This window comes from Rhinoderma darwinii, chromosome 7, assembly GCF_050947455.1.
Source record: "Rhinoderma darwinii isolate aRhiDar2 chromosome 7, aRhiDar2.hap1, whole genome shotgun sequence".
NCBI lineage: Eukaryota > Metazoa > Chordata > Amphibia > Anura > Rhinodermatidae > Rhinoderma > Rhinoderma darwinii.
The window spans coordinates 85,588,514-85,611,942 of NC_134693.1; the positions used below are offsets into that span (position 1 = coordinate 85,588,514).

General features: G+C 46.4%; 1 protein-coding gene across 2 annotated transcripts in view; it reads right to left on the bottom strand.

The window, feature by feature from the left end:
- The window catches only part of KCNJ4 (potassium inwardly rectifying channel subfamily J member 4), a 565,683-nt gene that overhangs the window by 160,763 nt on the left and 381,491 nt on the right, over positions 1 to 23,429 (bottom strand). The gene's annotated exons all lie outside the window — the stretch shown is intronic.

Genomic DNA, 23,429 nt, shown 5'->3' on the forward strand with positions numbered 1-23,429 from the left:
AAAATATGTTGATTATCCAGAATAATATCAAAGAAAAGGTTTGTTTCGCCAACGCAGGCTCAGAGCAAGCTGTCATTAACGTATGTTCCACCTAGCAAAACTAGGAGGAGAGTGAGGGGGAGGAGAAAAAAAAATTAACACTTTTTCTTACTGGTGGGTGCTGCCTGGCAGTGTATGTTTAGCACTTGGCAGGGGCTAGAGCTATCATAATTCTGACACAGAACATCAAGATACCAATTTCGTTTAAAGTTTGTTTTGTCTGTAAAACTCATACTAAGCTTCCTTTTGATACTTAATAATTGCCCAAAAAGCCATTTTATTATTCATCTATCATACAAAAAAATATGAGTCAAACTAACATGCGCGCCTGGGTATCATTTAGGGTATGTGCACACAACCTATTTTCAGACGTAATGGAGGCGTTTTATGCCTCGAATTACGTCTGAAAAGACGGGTCCAATACGTATGCAAACATCTACCCATTGCCTGCAATGGGTTTTACGATGTTCTGTGCAGACGAGGTGTAATTTTACGCGTCACTATCAAAAGACGGTGCGTAAAATTACGCTCACGTCAAAGAAGTGCATGTCACTTCTTGGGACGTATTTGGAGCCATTTTTCATTGACTCCAATTAAGAACAGCTCCAATTACGTCTGTAAAAGATGCCTCGAAAAACGCGAGTACATGCAAAAACGTCTGAAATTCAGGAGCTGTTTTCTCCTGAAAACAGCTCCATAATTTCAGACGTATTTTGTGCTGTCGTGTGAACATACCCTTAGGATACGAAAGGAAGACTCTGCAATTTCCCAGTCTTTTCTATGTCATTGCTATCATCTAAGGTTGGATTCACATGGAGTTTTTTGCAGGAGGAAAATCTGCCTCAAAATTCAGTTTGGAATTTTGAGGCAGGTTTTCCTCTGCCTGCACGCTGTTTTTCGCTGCGTTTTTCGCCCGCGGCCATTGAGCGCCGTGGGCATAAAACGCTGCAAAATACGCTTTCTCTGCCTCCCATTGACGTCAATGGGAGGTCAGACGCATAAACGCCTGAAGATAGGACATGTCCCTTTTTTCCGTGAGCCAGTTTTTCCATTGAAATCAATGGGAGGCATTTTCGGCAGTTTTTTGGCGCGTCAAAAACTTGTCAAAAAAACTCCCCCTTAAGCTTAAAAAATCTTTCAATCAATTTAATCAATCGTTTATCATGCATATACAGTATTTAGCTAATTTATGAGCCAGATCATATTTCTTGAAATATTCTGTAGTAATCCAAATATTAAAAATTTTATAAACTTATTGCAAGTGCTAGTCCTAGCCCCTTGGACAACTGTCATCCACATGATCACTTATCGTTCTTTCTGCAGTACTAGTTCTTTACAAGGACAAGTATTTTTTTTTTTTACTGTGTTACCGGTTTATGATATATTACACTTTCATTAGGGATATGTATGTAAAACAAAATACTTCACTTAAAGCGTACCTAACCTTTTAGTGGACTTTTCAGAATAAGCTGTCATATGTGTGTACATGATGAATAACACTATTTCTGGCCATTATAAAACTTGCATTCTGCATTCATTTTTAGCATTTTTCCCCTCTGCAGACTCTATCTCTAATTCTCAGTTTTCCCTGAGCTAGTGGGTGGAGCCTAACTGCTATCATGTCTTCTATACACTGCAGATATAGAGAAGAGAACATCCTGCTCCCATATCTCTATCTATCACATGTGTATATATATATATATATATATATATATATATATTGTGAGGGTTTAGCATCAGGAGAGGTTGGTACAGCGGTTTCTTTGTAGCCAGAGACAGGGACACCATGCATTAAAAGTCATAACAGGGCTTTGCCTGTGTTTTTATTCTTGTCAAAGAAACAGCCTCTTGTACAACAAGGCAAAATACAAAATAAATCCTGCTCGTCTGAGCACTAACTAAACAAGATATTTATCTAACTATACCAAGTGCCTTCCTACCAGGCACTGGACACAAAGTAACACAGGTCTTTACTCACATAGCATACAGGCTACTCCAGCCTTAGTAGTCTCCAGTCTGAGTCAGGGGTGAGACTCAGACACACTGTGTCTGCACCTTTTTATACACAGGCTACAGGTGCAGCTAATTGAGCAGCAGCCTTGTCCTACAAACAGAGATGGACTAGGGATTGGGGAACCCGCCCTGCTCTTCTCCAATCCAACTCCAGGCCCTTTTTCCGGCTTTTCCTTAAGCCGAGATTGGAAAGCTAGAGCTTTCTATGCAAGAACTATTCATTCCCTGGAGCCTAGGATACATATGACAGGATTCTAGGGGAAATGTACCTTCCCTCAATGACGTTACCTGTCACTGTCTCACATACCCTCTTCCTCTGTTCGAGCCCGTGGGATCGGACACATTTAGCTACAAGGCAGTGTGTCCTAGACAAAGCGTCAGCATTGCCCTGCAGTTTTCCTGCTCTGTGTTCCACAGTATATTTGAAGTTCTGCAAAGTAAGAAACGACCGTGTAACTCTTGCATTTCTCTCTTTAGCTTGACACATCCACGTAAGAGGAGAGTGGTCTGTAACCAACCTAAACCGACGACCCAATAAATAATATCTCAAGGACTCAAGTGCCCACTTAATTGCCAAGCACTCCCGTTCAACTATGCTATAGTTTTTCTCAGCCGGGGTAAGTTTTCTGCTCAAATAGGTCACAGGATTTTCCTCACCACCCACCTCTTGTGACAGAACTGCTCCGAGCCCCACATTAGAAGCATCAGTTTGGACAACAAACTCCTTTTTGAAGTCAGGAGTGACTAAGACTGGTTGGTTACACAGGGCCAGTTTCAACTCTTGAAAGGCACTTTCAGCCTTCGTGTCCCACTTGACCATGACAGACTTACTTCCCTTGGTAAGATCTGTCAGGGGCGCTGCTGTGCTGGCAAAGTTTGGAATGAACCTGCGGTAATAACCTCCAATTCCTAGAAAAGCTCTGACCTGCTTTTTGGTTGAGGGCTGGGGCCAGATTTGGATAGCCTCAACTTTGTTGACCAGTGGCTTTATCACCCCTCTCCCAATTATGTACCCCAGATACCGTGCTTCCTCCAAGCCTAAGGAACATTTCTTTGGGTTTGCTGTTAACCCCGCGGCTCTGAGGGAGTTTAGTACTGCTTGTACATTTGGTAAGTGGCTTTCCCAGTCATCACTAAAGATTATAACGTCGTCCAGATATGCCGAAGCATACCGACGATGGGGTTTGAGGACTATGTCCATTAACCTTTGAAAGGTCGCTGGAGCCCCATGTAGCCCAAATGGTAAACAAATATATTGAAATAGACCATCCGGGGTGATGAACGCAGTTTTCTCTTTGGCGGCCTCCGTGAGGGGTACTTGCCAATAGCCTTTGGTTAAATCAAGTGTTGAAAAATACCTTGAATGGCCCAGTCTCTCTATTAACTCGTCAACTCTTGGCATTGGGTATGCGTCAAACTTTGACATCTCATTTAACTTGCGGAAGTCGTTACAGAAACGCAATGACCCATCTGGTTTCGGAATCAATACAATGGGACTTGACCATTCACTTTTTGACTCTTCAATAATCCCAAGGTCTAGCATTTTCTTAACCTCCTCAGATATGGCTTGTCTACGAGCTTCAGGGACTCTGTAGGGTTTCAAGTGACCCGAACCTGAGGCTCGGTCACAATGTCATGTTTTATTATACTGGTCTGTCCTTGCAGTTCTGAAAACACGTCTGTGTTTCTCTGCACAAACTCTCTTGTCTCCTGTTTCTGTGGCTTTGCGAGGGATTCTGACACATACACATCTGGGTTAGGACTATAGGGGGTCCTTACTGCCACGAGGGTCTCTCTTTCTTTCCATGGCTTAATTAAGTTTACATGGTATAACTGCACTGTCTTCCTTTTACCTGGTTGGTAAACTTTATAATTTACATCCCCCACCTTTTCAATTATCTCATACGGCCCTTGCCATCTAGCAAGAAATTTGCTTTCTACGGTTGGCACTAAGACCAACACTCGATCACCAGAGTTAAAATTTCTAACTTTAGCAGTTCGGTTATACACCCTGCTCTGAGCATCCTGAGCTTGCTCCAAGTGTTCCTTAACTATCGGCATGACCGCAGCGATTCGGTCTTGCATCAACGTGACATGCTCAATTACACTCCTATTAGGTGTGGACTCTTGCTCCCAGGTTTCCTTGGCTATGTCCAGGAGACCACGGGGTTGTCTGCCGTATACAAGTTCGAAAGGAGAAAACCCTGTGGATGATTGAGGAACTTCACGTACAGCGTACATCAAATAGGGCAGAAGACAGTCCCAATCCTTCCCATCCTTACTAACCACCCTCCTCAACATGCCTTTTAATGTCTTATTGAATCTTTCGACAAGACCATCAGTTTGAGGGTGATATATAGAGGTACGCAGGTGTTTAATTTTCAGCAGTTTACATAATTCCTTAGTGATTTTGGACATAAAGGGAGTTCCCTGATCGGTAAGGATTTCCTTAGGTAAACCAGTACGGGAAAACATGTAAAACAACTCTCTTGCAATGGCTTTTGAAGAGGAATTTCGCAAAGGGACTGCCTCAGGGTAGCGTGTGGCATAGTCCAACACCACTAGGATATATTGATGTCCTCTAGAGGATTTGACTAAAGGGCCGACCAGATCCATGGCAATTCTTTCAAAAGGGATCCCAATGATAGGCAAAGGCACCAGCGGACTCCTAAAATGTGGCATAGGAGCCGTTATCTGACACTCCGGGCAGGACTAGCAATACCTCTGAACTTCCGTATATACCCCTGGCCAGAAGAATCGTTGTAAGATACGCTCTCTGGTCTTTTTGCAACCTAGATGTCCACCCAGCACGTGTTTATGAGCCAGGTCCAACACCGTTCTACGATACGGTTGGGGTATCACCAGCTGTTCAACAACCTCCCCACGTACGTTATCTATCCGATACAGCAAATCCTGGTTAACCGCCATGTGTGGAAACACCTTATCAGCCCCTGGATGTTGAGGTACTCCATTTAATACCTTAGTATTTTCCCTGGCTTTTGCCAATGTGGGATCGCTAAGTTGAGCGGTCCCAAAATTGTTACGTGATACATTTAACTCTGGTATCTCAGAAATTTCCTCCTGCTCATCTGTTTTACCAGCAAAAACAGCCAGAGGAAATTTATCAGGCTCAGTGGTCACCCCTACTGCTGGCACCTCAGCATCCTCGTTAAAGGGTTCTGGGCTAATCACAGTGCACACATTAATACCATCATTAACATTTACAGTGGAGGTTACATCTTTCTTCCTCCACAAGTCCCAGAACACTGGGAAGTCTCTCCCCAGGATCACACTGTGCATCAGGGACTTGACCACACCCACTTCATGGCAAGCGGTTCCACAGAAAGTCTCTAGAGTGACCAAAGCGGTGGGGTATTCTTTAGTGTCCCCATGAACCCCACAGGACCCCTATACTATGTCCGCTGAATGTTCCAGGGTCTATCAGGCTGGCATGCACCAGGGTAACCAGACTCCCAGAATCCAGCAAGGCACTCACAGTACACCCTTCCACTTTTACAACACACATTTGTTGTTCAGTCTCGTAAACCGTCTCAGCAGAACAAACAGGACGTGCAAACAAGGATATTCGCCTTGCTGCATCACACTCCATTGGCTCAGTAGTCAGGGTACAATTGGCAGCAATATGCCCAGGTCCATAACACCACCAGCACTGTATGCGGCCCCGGTCCCCAACTTGAGACCCTGGTCTGGCCTTCAGTGTCTCTCTGGGATTTCTTCCCTCCGTCTGCTCCCCTTCTGAGCCACCTCCCTTAAAGACATTTCTCACCCCTCTAGTAAATGGAACAGTCTTACCGGGTGCTCCGCACGATTTGCTGTTCCTTGGGTTAGAACATCCAGGTGGTACTTCTTGGAGTAGATCCTGAGTAGCTCTGTACCTTTCAATCAGGTTCACCAGCTGTTCCGCATCTGTAGGATCTCCTTGACCGACCCAACGCTGAACCTTCGGTGGTAAGGAGCGGATGTATTTGTCAAGCACCACTCTCTCCACGATCTGCGCAGGGGTTGATTCCTCTGGCTGTAGCCATTTCCTTGCAAGATGGACAAGATCATACATTTGTGATCACGCAGGTAGGTGTTCCACGAAAGTCCAGTTGTGCACCCGTCGAGCACGCACATTCATATTAACACCCAGACGGGCAAGGATCTCACCCTTCAGCTTGGAGTAATCCTTGGCATCCTGCTCATTGAGATCAAAGTACGCCTTTTGCGGCTCTCCGGTTAGGAAAGGTGCCACCACTGCTGCCCACTGATCTGAAAGTAACTTCTCTCGTTCTGCCACTCGCTCAAACACCATGAGATAGGTCTCAACGTCGCCGGTGGATGTCATCTTCTGCAGAGATGTCTGTACCGCTGCACGAGTGGTTTGGCGCAAACCATGAGGCCCCGCTGACCTCTCCACTGAGGCCTGAATTTGGTCTTGCAAATAGCGATTAATTTGCTGCTGTTCTTTTAAGGCCAGTCTGTGGGCTTCACCCAGCAGAATATTGGTTTCAGCCTGTGCACGCATGGCTTCCTCATGCACCATTCGCTGAGTCGCGCTGGCTTCTTGCAGAGCTGTGCTTATCTTCCCATGGTTGATATTAGCCTGAATCAGCTGTTTAAGTATTTCATCCATTTTAACAGTCTCTTTTAGCCCTGTTGCCGCCTTCACCCAAGACATACACTTCCAAGCACTCTCAGGGAGAAAAAATTGTGTTGTTGCCCCTAGCAACGATTTTCCACTTGGAGCAGCAAAAGTCCTTTTAAATAGGTGTATGTCTCTTTAAGACCACGCCCGCATCGGCCACCATATGTGAGGGTTTAGCATCAGGAGAGGTTGGTACAGCGGTTTCTTTGTAGCCAGAGACAGGGACACCATGCATTAAAAGTCATATCAGGGCTTTGCCTGTGTTTTTATTCTTGTCAAAGAAACAGCCTCTTGTATAACAAGGCAAAATACAAAATAAATTCTGCTCGTCTGAGCACTAACTAAACAAGATTTTTATCTAACTATACCAAGTGCCTTCCTACCAGGCACTGGACACAAAGTAACACAGGTCTTTACTCACATAGCATACAGGCTACTCCAGCCTTAGTAGTCTCCAGTCTGAGTCAGGGGTGAGACTCACACACACTGTGTCTGCACCTTTTTATACACAGGCTACAGGTGCAGCTAATTGAGCAGCAGCCTTGTCCTACAAACAGAGATGGACTAGGGATTGGGGAACCCGCCCTGCTCTTCTCCAATCCAACTCCAGGCCCTTTTTCCGGCTTTTCCTTAAGCCGAGATTGGAAAGCTAGAGCTTTCTATGCAAGAACTACTCATTCCCTGGAGCCCAGGATACATATGACAGGATTCTAGGGGAAATGTACCTTCTCTCAATGACTTTACCTGTCACTGTCTCACAATATATATATATACATATATATATATACATATATATATGTACACACATATATATATATATATATATATATATATATATATATATATATATATAGAATCTGAAGCCACATGGAGTACATTATACAGCAGTAATGAGCAGTGTAGCTGAGAGTACAGCACTGGGTAACATATAGTATAGCTCTTACTAGTCGATTGTGTCTCCTGTCTCTCTCATCCTGCTCCCCCCTCCCCACTCCATAGACTCCTATATGCAGCAGCGTCTGTTTCTGTCTCCCTCTCTCTCTGTTCCTGCTCCCCCACCCCCTTCGCTCTCCATAGGCTTTTATAAGCAGGCTGTAAAAAGACACACTTCCACTTCATGCAGTCCATCTCCTCTGTTCTGTAAACTAGAGATGGATTCTGCTTGAAAACAGGGGGTTGACAGAAGATTACAGGAAGGGAGACACCTAGTGGCAGGAACTTCACACAGAATTTGCATTGATAAAACAACTACATTTTAACAGTAAGTAAATTACAAAGTTGGTCTATATCAGGCAGGGCAGCCATCAGGAATTTCTGGGCCCCATACAGCCAAGATGTCTGGGCCCCCCCCCCCCTCCATTACCGGGGGTGGGATACGGAAAGTGTGGCACTCACGTTTGTACATTATACGCATTAACTGATTTTGGTGCTGATGTCAATTACAGTGAAGGAAACCATGGAGCAGGCAGTGACCGGTTAATGCTCAGGATTTTGATCTATTTAGCCAAAACGTATCCGACTGTATGGCATACAGTGGTATACGTCGCCCGGGGAATGGCCGAGGGGAAACTACTGAAGTCACTGTCCATGAACAGGGATGGAGCCTTCTACTAGCGCTCTGCCCAGGGACTTTGGCACTGTTCCAGATGTCCATATGCGTAAAGTGATGTCCGAAGCTTTGCAAAGCCTGAGTACACGGCCGGAGCATCGGCAATGGTCAGGCCAGGGATTCCGGCCCTGGAGAATTCCCTGATGTCACTTTAGATATATGGACAGTGATGTCAGGAGCTTTCCCAGGGACCAAGTCCACGGGTAGAGAACTTGTGATGCTCTACCTGGGGACTCCAGAATGGCAAAGTCTACTACGCTATTCCATCCTTCAAAAATAAAGTATACCGACGTCTACCAGCCCGACGTAGGCTAAAATGACATAATGGAGCCCTGCGAATTATCATCTTCGTTTTTTATAGTGTACGGTAGGAGATTTCCTGACGTACACGATAAATTTAGGGCAACAGCATGATGTGAAGGGGGCCTTAAGGGAGGGTGCAGCGCTTGTGAGGATGTAAGGAGCCTTAAAGGAGGGGGTAGCGCTTGTGAGGATGTAAGGAGAACTAATGCTTCGTTCTTATGTTGCCATTAAAGTTCAATGTGTTTTTCCACAGCAAAAATCGGAGGCTTTCCCTTTCATTTCTGACGCAGGTGTGCCACAAGCGTGTAGCAGATCCGCACAAGAATAAGGCCCTGTTCACACAGAGTTTCTTGGCACATTTTTTGGAGCAGAAACCGCGTCGGAAACTGTGTAAAAAAACAGCCGAAATCGCCTCCTATTGATTTCAAAGGGAGGCGAAGGCGTTTTTTTCCCGCGAGCGGAAAGAACGCTCGCAAGAAAAAGAAGCGACATGCCATTTCTTCAGGCATTTCCGTCTCTGACCTCCCATTGACATCAATGGGAGGCAGAGAAAGCCTAAAGGAATTTCGAGGCAGAATTTTCTGCCTGCAAAATACGGTGTGAACAAGGCCTAAGTCCCATTGTCATTCAAAGTTGCTCACACTCGGCTTTTCCATGTAATATAAGTCGCATGCTACTTGTTGCTATGGTGAATTTCTTATCATGGTGCGGACAAAAATACATAATACATGAACACATTTTTCGCAGCATGTGAACTGGGTTGCGGAAACCTCATATGCATGCAATGCAGAATCATCGGCATGTCATCGGAATCCGTATCAAATCCAACATGTGTGAACGGTGCCTTAGGGTGAGTTAAGAAAATACTCTGTTAGGCCAAATGAACACGATACTTATTACGTGCAAATTTGTCGCAGGTATTTTTGTGCGGTAAATCCGCAGTGTAATACAGTACCAGCAAAGTAAATGAGATCAAGAATCTCATCCACATGTCGCATTTTCTGCACAAAAATTGACCTGCGGAGCGTATTTGAAAATATGCTACATGTCAATTTATCTTGCGTTTCCACTTGCAAATTGTTTCTCACTAGTTTAAAAAAAATTAATAAATCTGCAGCATAAAACTTGCACCTATTTCCGCATGAAAATGTAAAAACCGCACCTAAAAATGTATAAAAAAATGCACTATTAGGTGCAGATTTTACCTGCGGAATTACCTGTGGTTTAGATGAGGAAATTGGTGCACAAAGTCCACAATGTGTGCGTTACAGAATTTGCTGGGGATTTACAGCAAATTAACCCTTTACATTGTAAAGGATGTAATACGTTACAATTCTGCAACGTTAGGGTATGTGCACACGGCTTATTTTCGGCCGTTTTTCTGGCCGTAAACGGCCGAAACATCAGGAGCAGAATGCCTCCAAACATCTGCCCATTGATTTCAATGGGAAAAACAACATTCTGTTCCGACGGGCCGTTTTTTTACCAAACGGCCGCGTAAAAAAACGGCTGTGAAAAAGAATTTCCATGTCACTTCTTCAGACGTTTTTGGAGCCATTTTCATTGACTCTATAGAAAAACAGCTCCAATAACGTCCGTAAAAAAACGCTGCAAAAAACGCGAGTTTGCTTAAAAAACTTCTGAAAATCAGTTTTCCCTTGAATATAGCTCCCTATTTTCAGACGGTTTTTGCTAAGCATGTGAACATAGCCTAATAGGCATGCAGCTGATTTAACCCCTTCCCTCCTCACCATTTTTCGGATTTTCACTTTTGGTTTTTTCCTCCCCACCTTCCAAAAACGATAATTTTTTTTATTTCTCCGTCTATATCGCCATACAAGGGCTTGTTTTGTGCGGTACAAGTTGTAGTTTTTCATGGCACCATTTATTGTGCCGCATAATGTACTGGGAAGTTGAAAAAAAAATATTTGTTGGGTGAAATGGGCAAAAAATAGCGATAACGCCATTTTTGGGCGCGATGGCTTGTTTCAGGGGGCGCCCCCTGATTCTAACACTTTAAATGCCGCGGTCGCGATTGACCGTGGCATTTAAGGTGTTAAAGGGGCGGAATCAGAGTAATCTTTGATTCCGCCCGTTACAGTGAGGTGTCAGCTGTGTAACACAGCCGTCACCCGCTGTGTATGGAGCGAGCTCAGCACGTGAGCCCGCTCTATGCTTCCCATACATACCTAACCATTATCACGTACAGTTACATGATATTGCATTAAGGGGTTATAAATCAGCAGCACGTCCTAAATTCCATGCAGATTTTTTTCTGCTGCACGTGCATGAGGTTTTGACAAACCCCATTCACATGAGTTAGGGCTTATTCAGACTAACGTGTTAATCATCCGTGTGAAGGATGTTTTTTTTAATTGCCGTCACACGGCTGCATGTATTTCTATTGGGTTATTCACACAGTCGTTGCTTTAATGGACCGTGTGAAGGGCCTGTAAAAAAATAGGACACTCAAGTCTATGAGGGATCTGTAAATCGGCCGCAAAAAATGGCGGTTATTCACGTCTGATTTCACACACGGTCTGAATATAGCTTTATATTGTAATTTGTAGTGAATTTTCAGTTCCAAATCCGCACCAAAAATAGGAGACAAGTAAGTGGCCTTATTCAGACGTCCATGTTCGGTCTGTGATATACGGAGCGTGTATCGCTCATATTTCCCGGACCGACCACAGTTCAGGGAGCCGGGTTTCCAGCATCACAGGTATCTATGATCATAGGAGTCTCTGCCTTCCCATGGGAATACTGTCCCCGGTTACGCACTGAAAGCATCATTACAGTACGGGACAGTATTCCCAGAGAGAGGCAGGGAGTCCTAGCAGCAGTGATAACTATGATTAGAGATGCGCGAACTTATGAAAAGTTCGGTTCGGCTGGTTCGCCGAATTTCATGAAAAAGTTTGATTCGGACCGAACTAGTTCTGACCGAACCTGTAATACAAGAAAGCCCCTAAAAATCGTGTATTACACTGTTTAAAAGCCCTAGAAGCTCTGTATAACACTCTTAGGTCACCCATGAGTGTATCCAAGTACTTTTGAGCTGTATTTAAGGCAAAGTTAGTTTCAAAGTTACGCCAACATGTATGGCTATAGGAAAACGGATGGGACACGGTTATAACTAACAGAAACCACTGCACTTGTGCATGTTGTATGCTTAATGCATTGTTAAAAAAGGTACAAAAATTAACCATTTTTGGCGGCAGATGCCTGCCAGGGTTCATACATATAAGGTGGTAAAAGAAGAAGCAATGGCTTTTGACAAGCCCTCAAAAAATTGACCCTTTATGGTGGCAGATGCCTGCCGGGGTTCATCCATACATGGATATAAAAGCAACAAGCAATGGCTTTTGACAAGCCCTCCAAAAATGTACCCTTTTTATTGGCAGATGCCTGCCGGGGTTCATCCATACATGGATGTAAAAGCAACAAGCAATGGCTTTTCACAAGCCCTCCAGGCCTGCTTGTAGCAGATGGCAGTGGAGGTGTATTAGTGGTAGTAGAGGTAGCCAACGGACAGCAAGGGTGGTGATAGTAGTAGCAGCAGCACATTAAAAGACACTGGACAGTCACAGGACAAAGCCCTGTGGTGGGGCAGGCCTGCTTGTAGCAGACGGCAGTGGAGGTGTATTGGTGGTAGTAGAGGTAGCCAACGGACAGCAAGGGTGGTGGTAGTAGTAACAGCAGCACATTAAAAGACACTGGACAGTCACAGGACAAAGCCCTGTGGTGGGGCAGGCCTGCTTGTAGCAGACGGCAGTGGAGGTGTATTGGTGGTAGTAGAGGTAGCCAACGGACAGCAAGGGTGGTGGTAGTAGTAGTAGCAGCATATTAAAAGACACTGGACAGTCACAGGACAAAGCCCTGTGGTGGGGTAGGCCTCGGGCCTGCTTGTAGCAGACGGCAGTGGAGGTGTATTGGTGGTAGTAGAGGTAGCCAACAGACAGCAAGGGTGGTAGTAGTAGTAGCAGCACATTAAAATAGACTGGACAGTCACAGGACAAAGCCCTGTGGTGGGGCAGGCCTCATGCCTGCTTGTAGCAGACGGCAGTGGAGGTGTATTGGTGGTAGTAGAGGTAGCCAACAGACAGCAAGGGTGGTAGTAGTGGTAGCAGCACATTAAAAGAGACTGGACAGTCACAGGACAAAGCCCTGTGGTGGGGCAAGCCTCAGGCCTGCTTGTAGCAGACGGCAGTGGAGGTGTATTGGTGGTAGTAGAGGTAGCCAACAGACAGCAAGCGTGGTAGTAGTAGTAGCAGCACATTAAAAGAGACTGGACAGTCACAGGACAAAGCCCTGTGGTGGGGCAGACCTCAGGCCTGCTTGTAGCAGACGGCAGTGGAGGTGTATTGGTGGTAGTAGAGTTAGCAAACGGACAGCAAGGGTGGTAGTAGTAGTAGCAGCACATTAAAATAGACTGGACAGTCACAGGACAAAGCCCTGTGGTGAGGCAGGCCTCAGGCCTGCTTGTAGCAGACGGCAGTGGAGGTGTATTGGTGGTAGTAGAGGTAGCCAACAGACAGCAAGGGTGGTAGTAGTAGTAGCAGCACATTAAAAGAGACTTGACAGTCACAGGACAAAGCCCTGAGGTGGGGCAGGCCTCAGGCCTGCTTGTAGCAGACGGCAGTGGAGGTGTATTGGTGGTAGTAGAGGTAGCCAACGGACAGCAAGGGTGGTAGTAGTAGTAGTAGCAGCACATTAAAAGAGACTGGACAGTCACAGGACAAAGCCCTGTGGTGGGGCAGGCCTCAGGCCTGCTTGTAGCAGACGGCAGTGGAGGTGTATTGGTGGTAGTAGAGGTAGCCAACGGACAGCAAGGGTGGTAGTAGTAGTAGCAGCAGCACATTAAAAGAGACTGGACAGTCACAGGACAAAGCCCTGTGGTGGGGCAGGCCTCAGGCCTGCTTGTAGCAGACGGCAGTGGAGGTGTATTGGTGGTGGTAGAGGTAGCCAACGGACAGCAAGGGTGGCAGTAGTAGTAGTAGCAGCAGCACATTAAAAGACACTGGACAGTCACAGGACAAAGCCCTGTGGTGGGGCAGGCCTCTGGCCTGCTTGTAGCAGACGGCAGTGGAGGTGTATTGGTGGTAGTAGAGATAGCCAACGGACAGCAAGGGTGGTAGTAGTAGTAGCAGCACATTAAAAGACACTGGATAGTCACAGGACAAAGTCCTGTGGTGGGGCAGGACTGCTTGTAGCAGACGGCACTGGGGGTGGATTGGTGGTAGAAGTAGTAGCAGCACCAACAGCGGCACATTAAAAAAAGAGTGGACAGGACAGAATCCCGTAGTAGCAGGCGGCAGTAGCAGGCGACAGCGGCAGCAGCAATGTCAGATCTAATCAGTGGCATCAGGCACAGGGGTTTTAAAATCCTCACCGATCCACGCTTGATTAATTTTCAGAAACGTGAGTTTTTCCAAACTGTTGGCGGACAATATTGTTCGCTTAGGGGTGATGAAGCCCCCTGCCGCGCTGAATACCCTCTCTGACGCTACACTGGAGGGTGGACAAGACAGTACACCCATGGCAAACTGGGCCAGTTCTTGCCAATGATCCAATCTGCTGACCCAGAAGTCCATGGGGTCTGGGATCAGCATTTCTGACGGAGAAAGGGCACAGTCCAGGTACGAGTGAACCTGGTTGTTTAGGTGCTGCACCTGGTGATGGTGAACATCCCTTTGATGACTACGATGTGTGTCAGGTCGGGGTATTGGATGTAAAAATGTTGTCATCATATTTTCCAAACTGAATTGGCTGCTACTGCTGCCGCCGCTGCTGCCACCTATTGCAGAGGTAGCTCTGCCAGAGGCGGTAGAACGATGAGACAGTGGGGAGCGGAGAGTGGCACCCCGGTCAGACATGCTTGCAGCAGGTGTTTGCCGTTTGAAAGCCGTGACAAGCTGGCTGCATAGCTTCTCTCGATAATAAGCCAATTTTGCCTCCCTCTCGGAAGGCGCAAAAAACTCCCCCATTCTGGCTTTATACCGAGGGTCTAAAAGTGTGGCTATCCAGTACTCATCTCTTTGCTTCAGGCTAACAATACGACAGTCAGCGCGCAAGTAACAAAGCATACAGCTCGCCATCCTGGCCAGCGTTTCAGAGGGCCCGCTTGGTTCCATCTCCGCCCCATACTGCCATGGTTGTCCATCATCAAGGTTGTCGTCAGACTCGTCATCACCATCACTGTCATGTTGTGATGCTGCCTCGTCCCCTATCCCTTCCTGTGATTCCATCTCCAAATCCAGCTCCTCTTCAGGTCCTGTTTCCTCATCCTCATCCTCCTCCTCAACATCCATAGCCAGATGTGATCCTTTCTCCATCCTTTGCTGAATCATCGCTGTGAGCGTTTGCTCCATAATGAATATCAGCGGCATAACATCGTTCATTCCGCTAGCGTCACGGCTCACAAATCGTGTGGCCTCTTCAAAGGGCCTCAAAACGCGACATGCGTCTCTAACCAGCTGCCAGTGCCTGAGCTCGAAATTACACTGGCTCCAAACGCTGCCAGTATGCTGCATCAGGAAATCATTCACGGCTTTCCGCTGTTCGTACAGACGGTCCAACATGTGCAGGGTGGAATTCCAGCGTGTTGAAACGTCGCAAATCAGGCTGTGTTCTGGGAGATTGTTTTGACGCTGCAAGTCCAGGAGGGCATGCTTAAATGCATACAAACGTCTAAAGCGAACGCAAACCCTCCTGGAAATGGCCAGCACACCCTTCAAACCAACATATGACTTTAAGAAGCGTGTTATGGCCAGATTGATCACATGTGCCATGCAAGAAGGGTGTGTCAGGTGACCTAGACGCAGTGCAGCCACAACGTTCTTCCCTTTATCTGAGACAACATTGCCCAGTGTGAGTTTCAGAGGAGACAGCCAGCGTGCGATTTCCTCCTTGATGCACAGCAGCAGCTCCTGCCCTGTGTGGCTTTTCTCGCCCAGGCTCAGCAGGTGTAAGACAGCGTTGTGGCGCTTCACCTTGCACCTATGAAAAGAGGAGGGCGGAGGAGTGGAAGATACGCTATGTCCTGTCGGGGACGGGAAGACCTCCATTGAGGAGGGCAAGGAGGAGGAGGAGGAGTAGGAGGAGGAGGATGGTAGGCACCTGGTGTCCGGAGTTGAACCAGAAAGATACAAGCGTGGAGGTGGTAATGCCTGGCATTGCTGCGGTGGTGCAAAATATTGACCCAGTGGGCCGTGAAAAACATGTACTGTCCCTGCCCATAGTTGCTGCTCCACGTGTCGACGGTGGCATGTACACTGCTGCACACGGATAATTGCAATGATTGGCCCACCTTTTCCTCCACGTGCTTGTGCAAGGCAGGGACAGCTGTTTTGGAGAAGTAATGGCGGCTAGGTATTCACCACCTAGGCTGAGCGCACGCCATCAATTGCTTGAAGCCGGCGGAGTCGACCAGTTGGTACGGCAGCGACTGCACCACCAACAACTTAGCCAGGTGTGAATTAAGCCGCACGACAAGTGGATGACTGGGTATATATTGTTGCTTATTGGACAACGATTCCGTAATGGATAACTGACGGGACGTAGGAGGAGCACTAGATGACAGTGATGATGATGATGATGACAAAGACATGGTGGATAAGGCCTGGCTACTACTTAGATGACAGGGACTCGGAGCAGCAGCAGCAGCGGCAGAGGGGTCTTCATTAGATGTACATGATGGTGGGGCATGTCCATTGTCCCACATGGCCTTGTGATGCCGCTCCATGTGTTTACGTAGAGAGGTAGTTCCTACATTGCTGCCATGCCCACGCCTTACTTTCTGCTTGCAGATTCGGCACTGTGCCATGTTTTCGTCCTCCGGGAAGGTACAGAAAAATTGCCACACGGCAGAGTACCGTAAAGAGGTAGTACCACGTCCACCACCACCCGAGCTTGCCCCTTGTCTGGCAGGCTTTTTTCGGGAGCCTACACCAGCATCAGTGTCGCCGTCACCGGCTCCTGAGCTGACCCTACCGCTGCAACGTTTTGCAGATTGACTTCTGCCCCTACCTCACTGCCAGTGCCGCCACTACTACCCTCCTCCTCTGACGCCGTCATCACCTCGTCACCTGGTTCCCACGTCCTGTCTAAAACAACATCATCATCATAGCCCTCCTCATCATCCCCACCACTTCTGTCACTGTGTTGTGAATGTGATGTGACATCATGGCGGGCTACATGCTCCCCCTCATTACTGTGTCTGCCACCACGGCTACCACCACCAACACCCCCACTACCACAGCTATGCATCTCGGACACCGCTTCCACCTCCACCACCGCCGCAACACACTCCGTTGGCTGACTCGCGGAAAACAAATCATCATCACTATGTTGTTCAGTATCTTCCTTCACATCCGAGGAGATGTCTCTTAGGACTCTCCCGCTAGGAAAGGGGAGTGAAGACATAGATGATGGAATGGAAACGCTAGAAATACCCATATTACTACTGTCACTGTGCCAAGGAACTGTAGAGGATCTGGAATCGAACGAAACCTGGCTTGAAGCCAGATCGTCAGAGTCTTCCTGCTGAGATGACCGTGAGCCAGCCAACCAGTCCACAATGGCCGTATTGTCTAAAGTAACCCGCCCACCGGAGGAGATGGACAAGTCTGGCTTGCTGATACTGCTACTACTACCAGCAGGCACATGGCTGCTGCTACTAGTGGAACTGGGCACATGTCTTGTGCCACAAATGCTGGTACTGGGTCTGGTACCAACAGATCCAACATTTGGACTGGAAGAGGACACGGCATGGGTGTTTTTTCCTCTACCCCGTCCTTTCACAACCTTTTTTTTACCAGACATTTCACTGCTGGAGTGCAGCAAGTTGAATCAAAACCCGGGGGATTAGCCCCTTCTAAAAACGTATTCACACACTGGCTTGGCAAATGGCAATGAATGAGAATTTCTATCAGCCACGCCGCGGTGCACTCAGGGAATGCTGGGCGTTGTAGTAGTACTACAAAGGCTGCCTGTATTGCAAGTTGGATTGCTATTTGTTTGTTATGTTAAAGGCCGGGGATGAGCCCCTTCTAAAAGCGTATTCACACACTGGCTTGGCAAATGGCAATGAATGAGAATTTCTATCAGCCACGCCGCGGTGCACTCAGGGAATGCTGGGCATTGTAGTAGTACTACAAAGGTTTCCTGTATTGCAAGTTGGATTGTTATTTGTTATGTTAATGGCCGGGGATGAGCCACTTCTAAAAGCGTATTCACACACTGGCTTGGCAAATGGCAATGAATGAGAATTTCTATCAGCCACGCCGCGGTGCACTCAGGGAATACTGGGTGTTGTAGTAGTACTACAAAGGCGGCCTGTATTGCAAGTTGGATTGTTATTTGTTTGTTATGTTAATGGCCGGGGATGAGCCCCTTCTAAAAGCGTATTCACACACTGGCTTGGCAAATGGCAATGAATGAGAATTTCTATCAGCCACGCCGCGGTGCACTCAGGGAATGCTGGGCGTTGTAGTAGTACTACAAAGGCTGCCTGTAATGCAAGTTGGATTGTTATTTGTTTGTTATGTTAACGGCCGGGGATGAGCCCCTTCTAAAAGCGTATTCACACACTGGCTTGGCAAATGGCAATGAATGAGAATTTCTATCAGCCACGCCGCGGTGCACTCAGGGAATGCTGGGCGTTGTAGTAGTACTACAAAGGCTGCCTGTATTGCAAGTTGGATTGTTATTTGTTTGTTATGTTAACGGCCGGGGATGAGCCCCTTCTAAAAGCGTATTCACACACTGGCTTGGCAAATGGCAATGAATGAGAATTTCTATCAGCCACTGTGCACTCAGGGAATGCTGGGCGTTGTAGTACTACAGCTGCCTGCCTGGATTGCAAGTTGGATGTTAACCCATGCAACGGGGATGAGCCCCTTATAAAAGCTTATTCACACACTGGCTTGGCAAATGGAGAATTTGTATTGCAATTTGGATGTTGAGAGTAGACTCCCGCTGTAGTGGATGAGCCCCTTCGATTGCTGGATTCCTGGCTTTTAGATTCCTAAAGCTTTCCCTAACTGCACAGAGATGCTATCCCTACAGCTCCTGTCTGTAAAATGGCCGCTGAGCTCCGTGCATAGACTTTTATTGCAGGCTTGAGCCCGTCCCTATGCTGCCTCCCGATTGGCTGGGAGAGCCGTTTGCAAGGCATTATGGGGTAGCCTGATGTCAGGTGATATTGTGAAATCCTCCATTTTACATCTAACATGTGGCAGGTGCCAAAATGTAGCCGGGTTCGGTCAGAACGGGTTAGACCGAACCCGGTGAAGTTCGGATTCGCTGCGAACTGAACTTTTCCCGATGTTCGGACCGAAACCGGGTTGTCCCGGTACGCTCATCTCTAACTATGATGCTAAAAGTCCGTGTCCATGAATTGTGTTCGGCCTGGGAAATACGCCCGATACACGCTCCGTATATCACGCACCAAACACGGCTGTCTGAATAAGGCCTTAGTCTAGTTACACAGTGCGGCCAAATCCCATTTTTTTTGCTACAATTTTTGCAAAATCGCGGCAAAAACGTGATTTGACCGCACTGTGTGAATATAGCCTAACAGCACTATTTTTTCATGTTTTGTAGCCCCCTTTATGCAATTTTCATAATCGCAGCACAAATCACGCGGTTTTGCTGCGACTTTTATATAATCGTGGCAAAACAGCGCCATTTTTGCCACGATTGCGAAAATCGCGGCAAAAAAACGATAGGAAAACTAAAACAATTTTTTTTTTAACATACTTCATATATTCTACAAATGGGGTCAGGAGGAATGGGAAGCAGGATGCAGAGGGGGAAACACTCACCAGCCTGCAGGTCCAGTTGGCTGTGTAGAGGAGCTGGCTGGTGGGCGGGATCTCCACATGGAGCTTCTGCACATGCTGCATCTCATGTCCAGTTCTTGAAGGTACAACAGGTATGCAGGGGGGGCCGTGACCATTGCTAGGGGAGGGGCGTGACCGTTGCTAGGGGGGCTGCGAGCGTTACGAGGGGGGGACAGTCCGAGGGGGGGCGACGACAGCCTGGCGGGCCCCTTTTCTTCATCCATGTGGCCGGGCCTCTCGTGGCGGCCCTGATATCAGGTATACTATTAGATTAGCACACGTCGTTGGTGCACATCGATGGGCAACTACTCAACTTTGCCTTTGCACCAGTTTTCATAAATCTCCATTAGGCTTATGTTTATGAAATATTTGTTACCTAAAAGCTAATGTTATAGATTTGTGTTGCTGATTTTTAATGAGTTACAATAAACTCTGAGAATAACTCTGAAATTATGTTTTGTGACTGCATCAAAAAATGTTGTCATGAGTAAGATCACCAGGTACTTCTTTTCTTTAATAAACTTAATTTAGAATGATGGTAAACATTTTAAAACATTTTTACACTTTCTATTACAATATGACTTGAAACAACTCCCTTACATCTTCAAGGTGACACAAGCTTAAATCTCAAGCTGACACAGGTAGAGGGGTACCATCTGGTGGCAACTTACTTTCTAGTGACAAACAAATGATAGAAAAAAAAATGAGAGGAAAAAACAACAAAGCGCACACGATATAAAAGTTGGGTGTGTACTGGGTACAAGTTATGCTAACCTTTAGCGGTTATGCTGGGAGCATAACATCCAGTAGAGCAGAATCCAAAAGACCTCTAGGGTGTAGTTATATTGGGTTCGGTTGCAGCCTCTGACCCGGTTTGAGAGCTTGGCAAAAGCCTCAATATTTAGATAGCAAGGATATGAAAACAGGACAGGTGTTTCTCTGGTGCTGCCGATCCTTGAATCATCCAAGAATGAGAGAGGTTCATTCGTCTCATTGATGAAGACAAGGTAGGTTACATAGTTACATAGTTACATAGTTACATAGTTAGTACGGCTGAAAAAAGACACATGTCCATCAAGTTCAACCAAGGGAAGGGAAAAGGGAAGGAAAAATTTCTACACATAGGAGCTAATATTTTTTTGTTCTAGGAAATTATCTAACCCTTTTTTAAAGCCATCTACTGTCCCTGCTGTGACCAGCTCCTGCGGTAGGCTATTCCATAAATTCACAGTTCTCACTGTAAAGAAGCCTTGTCGCCTCTGCAGCTTGAACCTTTTTTTCTCCAGACGGAGGGAGTGCCCCCTTGTTTTTTGAGGGGGTTTTACAAGGAACAGGATTTCACCATATTTTTTGTATGTGCCATTAATATATTTATATAAGTTAATCATGTCCCCCCTTAGTCGTCTTTTTTCAAGGCTAAATAGGTTTAATTCTTTCAATCTTTCCTCATAACTTAAATTCTCCATGCCCCTTATTAGCTTCGTTGCTCTTCTTTGTATTTTTTCCAACTCCAGGGCATCCTTTCTATGAACTGGAGCCCAGAACTGAACTGCATATTCTAGATGAGGCCTCACTAATGCTTTGTAAAGTGGCATTATTACATCCCTGTCCCGCGAGTCCATGCCTCTTTTAATACACGACAATATCCTGCTGGCCTTTGAAGCAGCTGATTGACACTGCATGCTGTTATTGAGTTTATGATTTACAAGTACACCCAGATCCTTCTCAACAAGTGAATCCGCCAGTGTAGCGCCCCCTAGGACATATGATGCATGCAGGTTGTTGGTACCAAGATGTATAACTTTACATTTATCTACATTAAACTTCATTTGCCAAGTGGACGCCCAAACACTTAGTTTGTTTAAATCTGCCTGTAATTCATGAACATCTTCCATAGTCTGAACTATATTACATAGCTTGGTGTCATCTGCAAAAATAGAAATAGTGCTATTAGGTGGATAAAAAAAGAATTTATTGTAATAAGTACACGGAACAACAGCAGACTGCCGATCGGTGAATCATCCGCGATGAGAGAGGTTCATTCGTCTCATTGATGAAGACAAGGTAGGTGGATAAAAAAAAGGGTTTATAAGTACACAGAACAACAGCAGACTGTTTCGAAACCGGACCGGTTTCTTCCTCAGGTAGCGCCTGTAGTTGCCACAGTGCCAACATAGTAAAATGCCCACACAGAAGCCACCATACATTATAATTCCCACTCAGATGCCCCCATATATGTAAAGTGACGTCAGGGGCTCCTCCTGGAGCGGAATCCCCTTCCAGGGCATAGCCGACATTCTGGCCGCGGATTCCGCTTCTGGATAAACCTCTGACATCACTGTCCTTTTATGGACAGTGATATCAGGGGCTCCCTCTAGGATCGGAATCGGATGTGTCAGCAGCGCTCTGGCTGGGGATTCCGCTCCAGGAGGAGCCCTTGACGTCACAGTACATGAATGGACAGTGATGTTAGGGGTTTTAAGATGTCGGAATCCCCAGCCAGAGTGTCGGCAATGCTCTGGCCAGGGATTCCGCTCCTGGGGGAACCACTGACGTTACTGTCCATATATGGACAGTGATGTCAAGGGCTTTCCCAAGACAGGAGTCACTGGCCATAGGGAGCTTGCATTGCTCTCCCCCAGGACTCCTTTGTTGAATGCTGAAGCAGGGAGCTGACAATTCTTTGATTCAACATTAGATTAAACTGTAATTGCGTCCTGAAGACGAAGATACAGTTAACAATGGGACATACCACTGAATGCCCAGGACAGCGGGACACCGCCTGGAATCCTGGACTGTCCTGCGGGACGGTTGTGAGGTATGGTGGTGCAGTGGTCCCTTCATACACAGGATTGACGGGGGTCCCAGAAGTCAGAAATATACTAATCCTAATGTTAGGGCATATCCAATCCTAGCAATATGCTTTAAGGTTATAAAACGGGAATACCCCTTTAAAACCTAACTTCACCCAAAATCTGAACATTCAGGTATAACTGAAGAGAAAAACAATGAGAGAGAGTCATAAAAACAGTTTCAAAGGAAAAGTAGATTTTTCACCCATAGCAACTAATCAGATTGCTTCTTTCATTTTAAAAAGAGCCACTGACAAAATAGAGTTTGGACCTGATTGGTTGCTATGGGCCACTACTCCACTTTGCCTTTGCACCAGTTTTGATAAATCTACCTCAGGAGTTCACACGAAGATTATTGCAGGCAGAAAATTCTGCCTCAATATTCAGTTTGGAATTTTGAGGCAGATTTTTTCGCAACATTTTTTGCTCGCGCCCATTGAGCGCCATGGGCAAAATTGCAGCGAAATACGCTTTCTCTGCCTCCCATTGATGTCAATGGGAGGTCAGAGGCGTAAACGCCCGAAGATAGGACATGTTGCTTGTTTTTTACCGCGAGCGATTTATACCGCTCGTGGGGGAAAAAAACGACTTCGCCTCCCTTTGAAATCAATGGGAGGCATTTTCTGACGTTTTTTTGGTACGTTTTCCGACGCGATTTCTGCATCAAAAAATGTGTCAAAAAAACTCAGTGTGAACAGGGCCTTATAGTTCACTCCCCTCCAAGTCATATTCACAGAGGTACAGGCAGCTGAGATGTGAGTTTTTCTATGGGGCCCTATAGTTTCTGTGTACGCTTATGACACCCTATTATATCTAGCGCATGGCATTTGGAGCAGTGATTCAAAGATAGAATTCATGTGTCAATCTCCTCCCCTCAGGCCCTGCACTAAGCATAACACATATCAGCTTTTCCTGGCATGTTCTATTATTCAGCCTTCCAGTGTGGCCGGAGATTCCGCTCCAGGAGGAGCCCCTGACATCACTGTCCATATAGGGACAGTTCTTTGATTCAACATTATAAGGACATAAAGACAAGAGATATAGGAGATACACAAGGTGGAATGGAGACATTAGTTGTAGTCATAAGACAAAAGGATTATGTAGACACTGAATATTCTCGA